Source organism: Camelus dromedarius, chromosome 3 (assembly GCF_036321535.1).
Source record: "Camelus dromedarius isolate mCamDro1 chromosome 3, mCamDro1.pat, whole genome shotgun sequence".
NCBI classification, from domain to species: domain Eukaryota; kingdom Metazoa; phylum Chordata; class Mammalia; order Artiodactyla; family Camelidae; genus Camelus; species Camelus dromedarius.
In genome coordinates this window covers 7137574-7150422 of record NC_087438.1, presented here as the reverse complement: position 1 = coordinate 7150422, position 12849 = coordinate 7137574, and the positions used below count along the sequence as shown (strand labels likewise).

The following is a 12849-nucleotide window of genomic DNA, read 5'->3' as shown; positions in this document are numbered from 1 at the left end:
GCAGTCACTGGGAGTTTCTCTTGACCTGAACAGGTCAATTATGAATGGAAATCCAAAGACCAGAAACTATGACAGTAAGATGCTGCTCTATTGACTGTCTACTGTGTCATGGACCTTTTATATATGTTATTTTAAATTCTCATATTAGCTCTGCGGCATGGATATGATATTTTTTAGTGGGGTAAGCAGAGGCACTTAAAGAGTAATTTGTTTGCTAAGATCTGCACACTAATAAGCAAGCAAGGGAGCTGGTGCTCAGGCACAGGCCTGCCTGATGCTGAAACTGTGCAACTTTCCCCACTGCGCTTGCTGGCTGGACGTGGGGAAGGCTCCGCTGCTCCGGAATCCATCCTGTCTACCCAGATGGCTCAGGTGTCAGCACCATCTGAGTAACTCTGAAGCGTGGGTTCCGTGTCTTTCTGAATCACAATAACTTTTTCCGTAGGCACAGGGTGGTCCTTGAGTAATAATACCTTCTAAGCAGAGCTGAATTATCTCCTGCCTGCCCCACCTACAGGTAGGCTGGTGCAGACATACCACCTATGTTTATGAATAAACAGCTTGTGAAAGTACACATTTGCCCTGGGCCACCATCACAGAAGACTGCAGACTGAGTGGCTGGAACAACAGACATTTATTTCGAGGTTGGACGTCCAAGATCAAGGTGCTGGCAGGGCGGGTGTCTCCTGAGGCCTCCCTCCTTGACTTGCAGTTGGATGTGTTCCCCCTGTGTCCTCACGTGGCCTTTCCTCTGTGCACGTGTGTCCTTGGTGTCTCTTCTTCTTCTTATAAGGACTCAGTCTTGTTGGATTAGGGCCCCACCCTAACAGCCTCATTTTAACTGAGTTACCTCTTCAGAGGCCCTGTCTCTGAGGTCCTGGAAGTTAGGACTTCAACATGTGAATTTGGGGAGGATGCAATTCAGTCCATAAGAACATCTTACCAAATTAATTACAGCATCATTTTTGTAAGTAAATAACTGGGCCCAGCCTAAACATGCATGAGTTAAGTCATTTTTGGTATATTTGTACGGAGCAGCTGTGAAACAGACTGCGGCAGAGTGACAGGTACCAATGCATGTGTGATTTCCAGACAGAGGTTCCAGCGCTATAACACGCGTTCTGCAATGGTGAACATTAAATGTAACCTGCCTGATGGAAAAGTAGGGTTAATGGGAGACCATTCAAAGCAGATGCAACTTTGAAATAGAGCATTAACAGAATCACTGGTACCTGGGGAGATTACCTGGACTGTCCAGACAGGCAGCTCAGTGGTGCTGGAGGCTGCCCCAGGGGATAATAATTTATAAAAATGGCGTGGGAATGCTGGTTTGGGGGAACGTCACAGCCTCAATGAGCCCCGGAGGGCTGATACCTGCCCAGGACTGTGCGAGGTGAGGGTGCCCCCTCAGGCGGTTTCTTAAAATACACAGAGAGCCACATCCCTTCCAGCTGAAGCTACCAATTCTATTATCATTCAAAGCTTAGCTTCCTCCCCTTGCAGGAAAAATCACATATGAACCAATGAGACTTCCAGGTTATTTTTTCCTCTGACCAATGGTATTGCGAGCTAATTGGTGTTATAGCAGCAGGTGTTGTGACGGGGCCGTTGTCAGGTGCAAAGAGCAAGGGGCGGATGGTGATGTTTACTTCTGTTTATGTCGGCAAGGGGCAGACACGTGCTCACCACGCATTCTCTCTCTCTCTCATGTACACACACACTCACACACACGCTCACACACGTACCCTACCCAAAATAATCTATGAATGCATACCTGAAGTAATCTATGAATACACAAGAAACAGCTAATAGCTTTTGGATCTTGGGAGGGTGGCATTTGGGACTTAAGGTGAGAAGAGGACACCTTTCATTGCATAGTCTAGAATTTTTTTTTGCATTTTTTTACCCTTCATAATGACTTTGCAATGAGAAGTTTAACGTTTAAAAGTTCACATGCACTGATAGAAGATTAACTTTGACTCACATGAAATGCCCCTTTTTAAAGCACATTCAGGAGAGAGAACTGCTCAGCGATGATCTGTGTGCTGGGCTGTCGCGACCGTGCACGCTGGTAAATGAGAGTGGGAGATCCGAGCGCTGGGTGTTTCAGCAGTCAGAGCTGAGCCCTGGTGAAGTTGGAGAGCTGAAATTCAGTGATCTGTATTGGATAAATATTGTTTGTGATTTTTTTTTTCACCTTCAAGTCTTTCCCTCTTTTCCCCAATATATATCTTTATCATAAAATGAAAGAGAGAAACACATGATTTGTGAGGTTTAACTTGACAGCTTAAAGAGCCCCAAAGTCTGAGGCTGGAATACGGGAGGTGGTGGGGGGGGTGAGGTGGTGGATTCAGTGGGTTGGGGGATAGGAGGGCAGCTCTGGGCAGAGCATCCCTCCCTGGGTGAGACCTTGCTCTCCACCCTCCTTGCTGGCCTCTGAGGATCAGGGCCAGCCCCCGTCCCTCGCCTTCTCCCTCATTATCCTTTCTTGCCTTCTTTGGGAGATTGCCGCTAATTTTTAGAACTGGTTATGCCCAACACCAAATTTTGACAGCGAGTTAAAAGCCAAGATGCTTTCTCTTGCTTTTGTACTTTCTAAAAAAGGACACATTGGGTAGACTAGCAAGTGATGTACATGAAGCAGTGCTGATGGAGCTGTTCGGTTATTGATCCTAAATAACCATCAATCCTGCCTGAAACATTCCTTTGTGTCTAGGGAGCCCCTGGGCGAATTCACTCCCCGCCCTGCAGGCAGCGTGCCTACCTTGGGCACCCCTGTGAGAAATGCCTTCTGTAAACCCAGCTCACACCTGCTCCCTAGTGCTTCTCACCTACTGGTCTAATTTTACCCCCTGAGAACCCCCTGAACAAATCTAATGCTCCCTCCATGGCCTGGAACTTCAGAGATTTGAGGGGCTATCCCCTGTCCCCAGTGAAACTTCTGTTCTCGAAGTTCTTCATATAAACGAACATCCTGAGGCTAACTTCTCCTCTTAACAGAAGCTAGATCTTGTATAATCTTTCTAAAGTGTGGCTCCTGGACCTGGACACACCCCAGGTATGGCCCCACCAGCACAGAGGAGGATGGACCCCTCCCTCATCTTCAGGTTAGACTGACATATGACACTCTCTCATGTGGAATTTTTAGTTAAGCTTGTAAGTCATCTGTTCCATATTATAATCTTAAATAAACCACTTGTGTGAATTTTTTTTGACCTAAGTAGGTTTTAGGTTTTTGAAACAAATAAAGAAACTTAAATATATTCCTTTTGAAATTTATCGTGTTTAATTTACCCCACTGCCAGGGGTTTTGAAAGGACTGCTGGATCCTAATCTCATCATCCAATCACTTGGTTGTCCCTGTGGACTTGATGCCACCCACAGCTGTAACAACCATGCTGTTAGTGTTCTCATCCACGTCGTTTGAAGGAACCAGCCACAAGCTTTGAATCAGGTGGAGCCCTGAGACTTCCCCACCTGTTATTTTGGGGGGAGGTACTTAGGTAATTAGGTGCTGGGGGTTGAGCCCAGGACGTTGTGCCTGCTGAGCAAGCACTCTGTCAACTGAGCCGTTCCCTTCCCCTGAGATCTTCCCACTGTAACCCATGTCTTTGCTCTTCCGGCCACACTCTTGGAGGCTGTTGGTCACTGAGTTTATTTTTTTATTTTTTATTTTCTTCTTCCCTTCCTTCCTTTCTCCCTTCCTTCCTTTCTCCCTTCCTTCCTTCCCCTCTCCCTCCTTCCCTCCCTTCCTCCCTTCCTTTCTTTATTTTTTATTGAAGTGTGGTTGATTTACAATGTTGTGTTAGTTTCAGATGTACAGCAAAGTGATTCAATTATACATATACATACATATAGATTTTCTTTTCATATTCTTTTCCGTTATATGTTATTGCAAGATATTGAAACTAATTCCCTGTGCTATGCAGAAGATCCTTGTTGTTTATCTATTTTACCTACAGTACTGTGTGTCTGTTAATCCCCAGTGCCTAATTTATCCCTCTCTGCCCTTTCCCCTTTGGTAACTGTAGTTTGTTTTCTGTGTCTGTGAGTCTGTTTTTGGTTTGTAAATAGAATTTGTATCATTTTTTTTAAGATTCCACACATAAGTGATACCATATGGTATTTGTCTTTCTTTGTCTGACTTACTTCACTCAGTGTGGTAGTGTCTAGGTCCATCCATGTTGCTGCGGATGCCATTATTTCATTCTTTTTTTATCCACTATAGGTTATTACAAGATACTGAATATAGTTCCCTGTGCTATACAGTAGGACCTTGTTGTTTATCTATTTTATATATAGTAATGTATATCTGTTAATCCCAAACTCCTAATTTACTCCTCCTCTCTTTCTCCTTTGGTAACCATGAGTTTGTTTTCTATGTCTATGCGTCTCTTTCTGTTTTGTGAATAAGTTCATTTGCATCACTTAAAAAATTCCACATATAGGTAATATTTGTCTTTCTCTGTCTGACTTATTTCACTTAGTATGATCATCTCTAGGTCCATTTCATGTTGCTGCAAATGGCACTATTTCATTCTTTTTTATGGCTGAGTAATATTCCATTGTATAAATATACCACAACTTTTTTAGCCAGTCATCTATCGATGGACATTTAGGTTGCTCCCATGTCTTGGCTATTGTAAGTAGTGCTGCTATGGACATTGGGGTTGTTCACTGAGTTTATACTCTGTCTACTCAGTGACACTCTCTTACAGCTTGTGTTTCTCTGTCTTGACTATAGGGACACATAGATGAGCATGTAGCCAGATTGTCACCTCCATGTGGCCTTTGTCACTGTATCCCAGCTTGGAGGACAGGGCCTGCGTGTCTTGGGAAGTCCTTAAGTATTTGTTGAATAAATGGGTGAAGGAAGGGTGTCGGGGGAGAGTTGGTCACATGTCTTACCTGAGTGCAGCTACACTACATTTTCCCTTTATTCCACACCCCGTGATGTTGGCTTTCTAGTTAAAAAAGAAAACTGTCCACCCTACCACGATTCATTCCTAGCCATCCATACTATCTCCTGTAGTTTCTGTTTATTTTTTTGACTCATTATTTATTACTTGCTTTCTCACATTTTTCTTTTCCTTTTAAAAACAGGTTTATTGAGGTCTAATTGAAATACAACCCCCAAGACCCTGGGCATATTTAATGTACAGTTTGATGAGTCTGGACACATCCACACACCTGTGAGACAACCACCGCCGTCTAGGTAATAAACATATCCATTACCTCCAAAGTTTCCTCCTGCTCTTTTGTTTTTTTCATTGCTATTGCTGTTTTGCTGGAAAGAGAACTTAATGTAAGGTCTCCCCTCTTAACAAACTGTGAAGTGTACAACCCTGAATTGTTCTCTAGTAGATCTCTAGAAGTTACTCTTCCCACACGACTGAAACTTTGCACCCACTGAACACAGCTCCCCATCCCCCTCCGCCCAGCCCTTGGCAGCCCCCGTTTCACTCTCTGCTTCTGTGGGTCTGACTGTTTTCGATTCCTCATGGCAGTGGAATCACGCAGTACGTGTGCCTCTGTGACCGGTTTACCTCACTCAGCGCAGTGTCCCCAGGTGCATCCCTGCTGTCACGTATGGCGGGAGTCTGTTCCATTCTGTGGGCGTGCAGAAACCTTCTGGGCCCGACTCTCTCCTGAGGTCCAGTTCTTGCTCACCCGCAGTTTCCAGAACTGCCCTTCCTCCTCTCTCCAGGACCAATATTTGCCACCACTCATAGCTCTCTGGCACCTCTCCTGTTCTACATGACGTCTGCAACATCCCCAGTAATCATTGCTGTCTCATTTACACAACGGCTCAACCTTCTGGACAGCATTTTATTCCGATGTGGATTCATTAAGAGCAGTTAACTGTCTCCTTGTAGATTCAAAAAGCCCAAAGTTGAATACACTTTTGCTATCCGTTCTGTTTTTTAAAATGACTATGAGATGCTCACAATGCTGGTTCCTTCCAGAGTAAATGAGTCTAAATTTGAAATTTCTAATGCAAAAGTTTTTCTTAGCATAATCACTGAGATACCATTTTTCTCTACTAACAGTTTTTCATTTATAATATTTTGATTAAAATCTAAGTATTTTGGGGGTGATGCGTTCTAAAAATGGACCAATGGATTTCATATTTACCATGTGTTTCTGCTTTTATTTACAATCTACAAATCATTTTCTATTTAATAGTTTTTTCCGTCCATCAGTTCAGCTGAGCTGACTTCTCCCCCCTTTGACATTCACCTTCATATTATTTTCCATCCTGTCTCTCTTGCATCTTGGGTCCTGGCATGTCCTGTGCGTTCTTTCTGTCCTTGATGGGGTCTCAGGTCTTTTCCTTGTACATTTTAATTTTTTCCAAATATAATTTTCAATTGGAAAATTCATGCCCTAATGAAGCCTCTTGTCATTTTGTCTTATTCACGTTTAACTAGGCTTCATCTTGGTTTTTTTTTTTTTATGTTTTAGTTTGTAGCCTATCTGCTGATGCAGCATCACTTTTGTTTCCAGTAAATGAAAGGAAAACATTCCCATCCACTTAGTAGTTAGGCAAAAGGAAGAAAACAAGCTTGAGTGCTCAGCAATTCTCTGAGATGAGATAAGTTTGTGATGGCTTTACATTTTACTGTGTCTCACAATTTGATTCTCAGGTTGATGTTTTGAATCTTCAGTAGTTTGGTGATTATTTGTGAAGATTTTTACCTGATGCTTTTTAAGCCCTGAATTTTGATCCGATATAAAGAGTTTCCATTAAAAAAAGGTTCTGGGTTTTTTCAGGCGTAAAGAGTTTCTTTGCTACAGAGCATAGCGGGTCACGCTCAGACTGACGCAAACAGCGAATGTTTCATATTGTCCGCGTGACTATTGGTCAAATCCTACAAGCTGCTAGGAAACATGAAAATTGTTCAGACTGATTAGGATGAATTCTGTCCCAGAAGGAAATGAACTATTGCTGGAATTAAAACAAGAAAGAGGATCTTACTGCTCAATCTGTACATGGAGGGAAATGATGATGAAGGACAATGATTTGCTATTTAGTTTATTCCCCCGCAGCAGGAGAAAGTTTCAAAGGTTCAAAGTGGGCTTAATGTGTTTTTCTTTTGGTTTTCAACCCTTTGCTCAGAAAAACCAATATTCTGGCTTAAGGAAATAGAAATATCTTCCAAATGTAGGCCGATAATGATACCATATGTAAGTACCACGTAGAATGTTTTAACCGAATGCTTTAAAGTGTTAATGGTAAAGTATGAAAGCTATATGCTGTAAGAAAAATTGAGGTATAATTTACATACAGAAAAATAAATCCCTTTTTAGTTTACAAGGCTGTGAGTTTGGACAAGTGCATGCAGTCACTTAACTACCACACCGTCCAGATACGGAATAATCCCGTTAGCCACAAAATTCCCTTGTGCCCCTTTGTGGTCAGACCTTCCCCAGCTCCTACTCCCTGGCAGCTACTGACCTGTCTCTCTCTTGTCCCTAGATTTTCCAGAATATCATATAGATGGAGCATACAGAATGTTAACCTTTGAGTCTGGTTTTTCACTTAGCGTAATACATTTGAGATTCATCCGTGTTGTGTGTTTATTACTTTTCATTGTTGAGTGGGAGTCCATTGTATGGATATTCCTGACTGTGTTTCACCAGTAGAAAAACATTTGAATTTTCACCAGTAGAAAAACATTTGGATTTTTTTTTCCAGTTCTTGATGGTTATGAATGAAGTCACTGTAAACATTTGCAAAGTGTTTTTTTGTTTGTTTTTGTGAACACAAGTGTTTGCTGAAGTTGGGTACACACCTAGAAATAGAATTGCTGGGTGTATGTTAATGTTATAAGAAGCTGGTTATCAGCATACCCACCAGCAGGGTATGAGAGTTCCCGTTGCTGGACATCCTCGTCAGCACTTGGTTTTCTGAGTTTTCTCCCCTCATTCTAATAGGTTTGTACTGACTTCTTTTTTAAGGCATCATTTTGCGTTTTCCTAATGATGTAATGGGGAACATCTTTTCATAATTTTATTTGCTACCCATAGCAAATCACTTCTTTAGTGCCTGTTTTTAAAATTTTGTTAGCAGGGAAGGTAATTAGGTTTATTTATTTTTAATGGAGGTACTGGGGTTTGAACCCAGGACCTCATGCATGTTAGGCATGCACTCTACCACTGAACTATACACTCTCCCATCTTTTGGCTGTTTTTAAAATTGGGTTGTTTGTTTACTTATTATTGAATTTTGATAGTTCTTTATATATTTAGTTTACAAATATATATCAGACATGTTTTGCCAATATTTTCTTCCAGTGTGTGGCTTTCTTTTTCCTTCATTAGCAGTATATTTTGCAAAGCTGAAGTTTTTAATTTTGATGAAGTCCAGCTTAATCAGTCTTTTACAAGTTGTACTTTCATGTCATGTCTAAGAAATCTTTGCCAAAGTCACCAAGATATTCTCCTATGTTTACTTTTAAATGTGTTATAGTTTTAGGTTTTACATTAAGGCCTATGATCCATTTTGGGTTAAATTTTATGGGGATGGGTATGGATTAAGTTTTATTTCTTTGCATACGGTCATCCAATTATTCATGCAGCATTTGTTGAAAAACCTGTTCTTTCTCTTTTGAATTGCCATCACATTTGTATTGAAAATCAATAGACAAAATGTATGTGAGTCTACTTCTGGATGATATATTTTGTTCCACATATCTATGTGTCTATCTTTTTTCAGTTCCTTACAGTCTCAAGTACTACAGCTTGATGTAAGTCTTAGCTTTGTTCTTTGTAAAAATTATTTTGGCTTTTGCAGTTCTTTTGCTTTTCCATGTATATTTTAGAATAAGCTCACCAATTTCTACAAAAATGAAGAGGTTTACATTAAGTCTATAGATTAATTAGCTTAGCAATACTGAGTCTTCCAATCCATGAACACAGTATATCTCACATATAACTCAAGTATTTACATTTTTTATCAGTATTTTGTAGCTTTCAGTATACAGATCTTACACATATTTTGTTGGATTTGTACCTAAGTATTTCATTTTGGGGGTCCTATTGTAAATAGTACTTTAAAAAACAGTACTTTTAAAAATCAATTTCCAATTTTTTTTTGCTGGTGTCTAGAAGTACAACTGATTTCTATGTATTGACCATGAACTTGCTAAACCCACTTATTAGCCCTTGTAGCTCCTTTTAAGATTCTTCGGGATTTTTAATGTGCAGAATCTTGTTGGTTGCATTTCATTTTTCACTTTCTCTTAAATACATGAAATGGACATATTAAAAATATGAAATGGAGATATTAATTTCTGATATCTACCTCCTTTTTATGGATTAGTGAGAGAATTCTGAAAAGCAAGCTTCCCATAAGAAAGATGTCATAACCATTATAATTGTAATGTATTTTAATTAAGAACTCTATTAAGATAGCAGTTAATATATTTGATAATTATAATTCAAATCCAATATGGTCAGTGTCCTCTAAGGTCTATTGCATATCCACAGTATCAGTGCCAGAATGATGTTAAACATAATGGAAATTTTATCCTCCAGTGTTTTAAACCTTCAGGAGCCTCTCTAGTTTTTAACATTACCATTTTATAAAGAATAATGGATTGATCTTTAGATTTGTGGGCCAATTTACATCAGCTGAGGTTATGAGATAATTGTCATAATTCTATAATTATCTTTTAAGAGTGATTTTTGTCTTAATGAGATTAGATTATGGTTAATTTCCTTGGCCTAGTTGCCATTTCTTTTCCAAAAATAAAAACACACATGCACGTACTGTTTTGAAAGGGACAATGGTGAAATTTTTGATGAATCAATGAGTAGTAAATGCAAAGTGGAAAAACTGGAGAATAAACCTCAGTGGTTGGAAATACTAGCCTTAACTTTGTGCTTTATTAAACTTCACTGATAAATTTTTTTTGTAAAATGGTAAACATGTTGAGGAAAGGGAGAAAGTGGAGCATTATCAGTGAATGAATGTGATTTACCTCCTACTGAAAAATAATCGTTGCAGAATATTTAATGACAATTATCCCAACAAAAGAAAGAGTGGGTGATTTTTGGTCATTTTATTAGCTATTATCCAATAGAAATATAGCTTTGATGTGATGTATTTTTACCTCTATGCTATGTAACATATAAAATTAATGACAAAATTATTTGTGTATTTAAGGAAAATAGATGCAACTTAAAGAAAAATATTATGATTTTTAGTGTTTTCATTTTTGTCTTAATTTCAGTAACTTTAATATAGTTTTTGAACATAATCAGATTTTCACATACCTTAGTATTTTATCTGATGCTTTTTTTTTTTTTTTAAAGGAACTAGTACTTTACTGTTAGGACAGATTTTTAAAAAAGTATACAATTCAGGGGGTTCTAGTATAGTCACAGAGTTGTGCAATCATTGCCACTATCTAAAGTCAGAACGTTTCCTATATCCCAGAAATAAACCCAATACCCACTAGCAGTAACCCCCTCTTCTACTTCCCCAGCCCTTGGAAACCATTAATCTATTCTGGAAACTTCATCTAAATGGACTCATACAGTATGTGGCCCTTTGTGCCTGGCTTCTTTCACTTAGCGTGTTTTCAGTGTTCATCTATGCTGTGTTATGGCTAAATAATATTCCACTGAATGGATATGCCAAATTTTATTATCCACTCATCAGTTGATGGACATCTAGACTGTTTCTGCTTTCTGGCTGTTATGAATAATACTGTTATAAACATTTGTGTAGAAGTTTTTTGAGGAACTGCCAAACTGTGTTCCAAAGTGGTTGCACTATTTTCCATTCGCACCAATGATGTTTGAGGGTTCCAGTTTCTCTGCATCCTCGCCAACACTTGTTATTGTCTATCTTTTTTTTTAAATAGCCATTCTAATGAGTATGAAGTGGTATCTCATGGTGGCTTTGATCTGCATTTCTTTAATGATGAATGATGTTGAGTTTCTTGTCATGTGTGTATTGGCCACATATATATTCTTTGGATAAGTGTCCATTCAGATCATTTGCCCACTTAATGCATTAGGTGAGTTGTAAGAGTTCTTTAATTGTTCTGGATACTAGACTTTTATCAGATATATGATTTATAAACATTTCCTCCCATTCTGTGGGTTATCTTTTCACTTTCTTGATAGTATCCTTTGAAGCCCAAATGATTTTAGCTTTGAAGAAGTCAAATTTATCTTTCATTGTCTTGTGTTTTTGGTGTCATATCTTAGAAACCACTGTCTAATTCATAGTCATGAATATTTACATTTATGGTTTCTTGTAGGAGTTTCATAGTTTTAGTTCTTACATTTGGGTCTTTGATTCCTTTGAAATAAATTTTTGTATATGGTGTGAGGTATATTTGCAACTTCATTCTGTTGTATACAGATATCCAGTTGTCCCAGCATCATTTGTTGAAAAGTCTTACTCTTTCCCTATTAAATTGTCATGGCACCTTTGTCAAACTCTATTGACCATACCATAAGTGGTTTAATTTCTGGACTCTCAATTCTATTTCATTGATCTATAAGTCTGTTTTTATGCCAGTACCACATAGTCTTTTTTGCTTTTAATTTATTTTTGTTTTTTTTTTTCAGTACCACACATTCTCGATTGCTGTAGCTTTGTAGTAAGTTCTGAAATGGAGAAGTATGAGTCTTCCAACTTTCTTCTTTTTCAAGACTGTCTTGGCAATTTCAGAGTCTTTTGCATTTCCACATGAATTTTAGGATCAGCTTGTCAATTTCTGTTAAAAAATAGTCATCTGGGGTTTTGATAAATATTTCACCAAATCTGAAGACCAGTTTGTGGAATATTGCCATCTTAACAATATTAAGTTATTCTTCATGAAAATGAGATATCATTCTATGTATTTAGATCTTTAATTTCTTTTAACTATGTTTTATAGTTTCCCATGTTCAAATCTTGCACTTCTTTTGTTAAGACTATATCTAAATATTTCATTCTTTTCTATGCTATTGTAAGTGATATTGTTTGCTTAATTTCCTTTCCAGATTGTTTATTGTTAGTGTATAGAAGTGCAGTTGATCCTTGTGTATTGATCTTGTATCTTGCAACCTTTCTGAACTCGTCTATTAGCTCCAATAGTGTATTTGTGAATCCCTTAGGTTTCTCTATGCACAATATCATATCATCTAATTTGGGTATTTCAATTTCTTTCTCTTGTCTAAGTGCCCTCCAGTACAGAAATGGTGAGAGTGAGCATCCTTGTCTTGTTCCTTAGGGGGAAAACTTTCAGTCTTTCAGCATTAAGTATGGTGTTATCTGTGGGCTTTTTTCATAGCTACCCTTTGTCAGAATGAGAAAGTTTCCTTCTATTCCTAGTTTATTGAGTGTTATGATGAAAGGTGTTAGGGTTTGTCAAATGCTTTTTCTGTATCTGTTCAGATGATCATGTGGTGTTTGTTTTTAATTCTATTAGTATGTTGTATTACTTTGATTGATTTTCATGTATTGAATCAACCTTGCTTTCCTGGGATAAATCTCATTTGGTTATGGTGAATGATTTTTTTCAAATATATATTTCTGGATTCAGTTTGCTCGTATTTTGTTGATGATTTTTGTGCCTATAGTCATAAGGAATGGCTTGGGGTTTTCTTTTCTAGTGAAGTCTTTATTTGGTTTCGGTATCAGGGTAATACTAAACTCATAGAATGAGTTGGGAAAAGTTCCCTCCTCTCTCTCTCTTTTTTTTTGTAAACTTTGTGAAGGAGTGATGTTAATCCTTCTTTAAACGTTTGGTAGAATTCATCAGTGAAGCCATATGGTTACCTGATGCTTTTGAAGAAAGCAAAATCTGTGTTTATTTTTACATGTATAGTATATTTAGTTTTACA

At 38.4% G+C, this 12849-nt stretch overlaps 1 long non-coding RNA gene and 1 other non-coding gene across 2 annotated transcripts in view; one reads left to right on the top strand and one right to left on the bottom strand.

The window, feature by feature from the left end:
* The window catches only part of LOC116150050 (uncharacterized), a 217357-nt gene that overhangs the window by 2103 nt on the left and 202405 nt on the right, over positions 1–12849 (top strand). The window lies entirely within an intron of this gene.
* On the bottom strand, positions 8104–8178 carry TRNAV-AAC (transfer RNA valine (anticodon AAC)). Its single transcript has one exon. It is a non-coding gene; the product is annotated as a tRNA-Val (tRNA).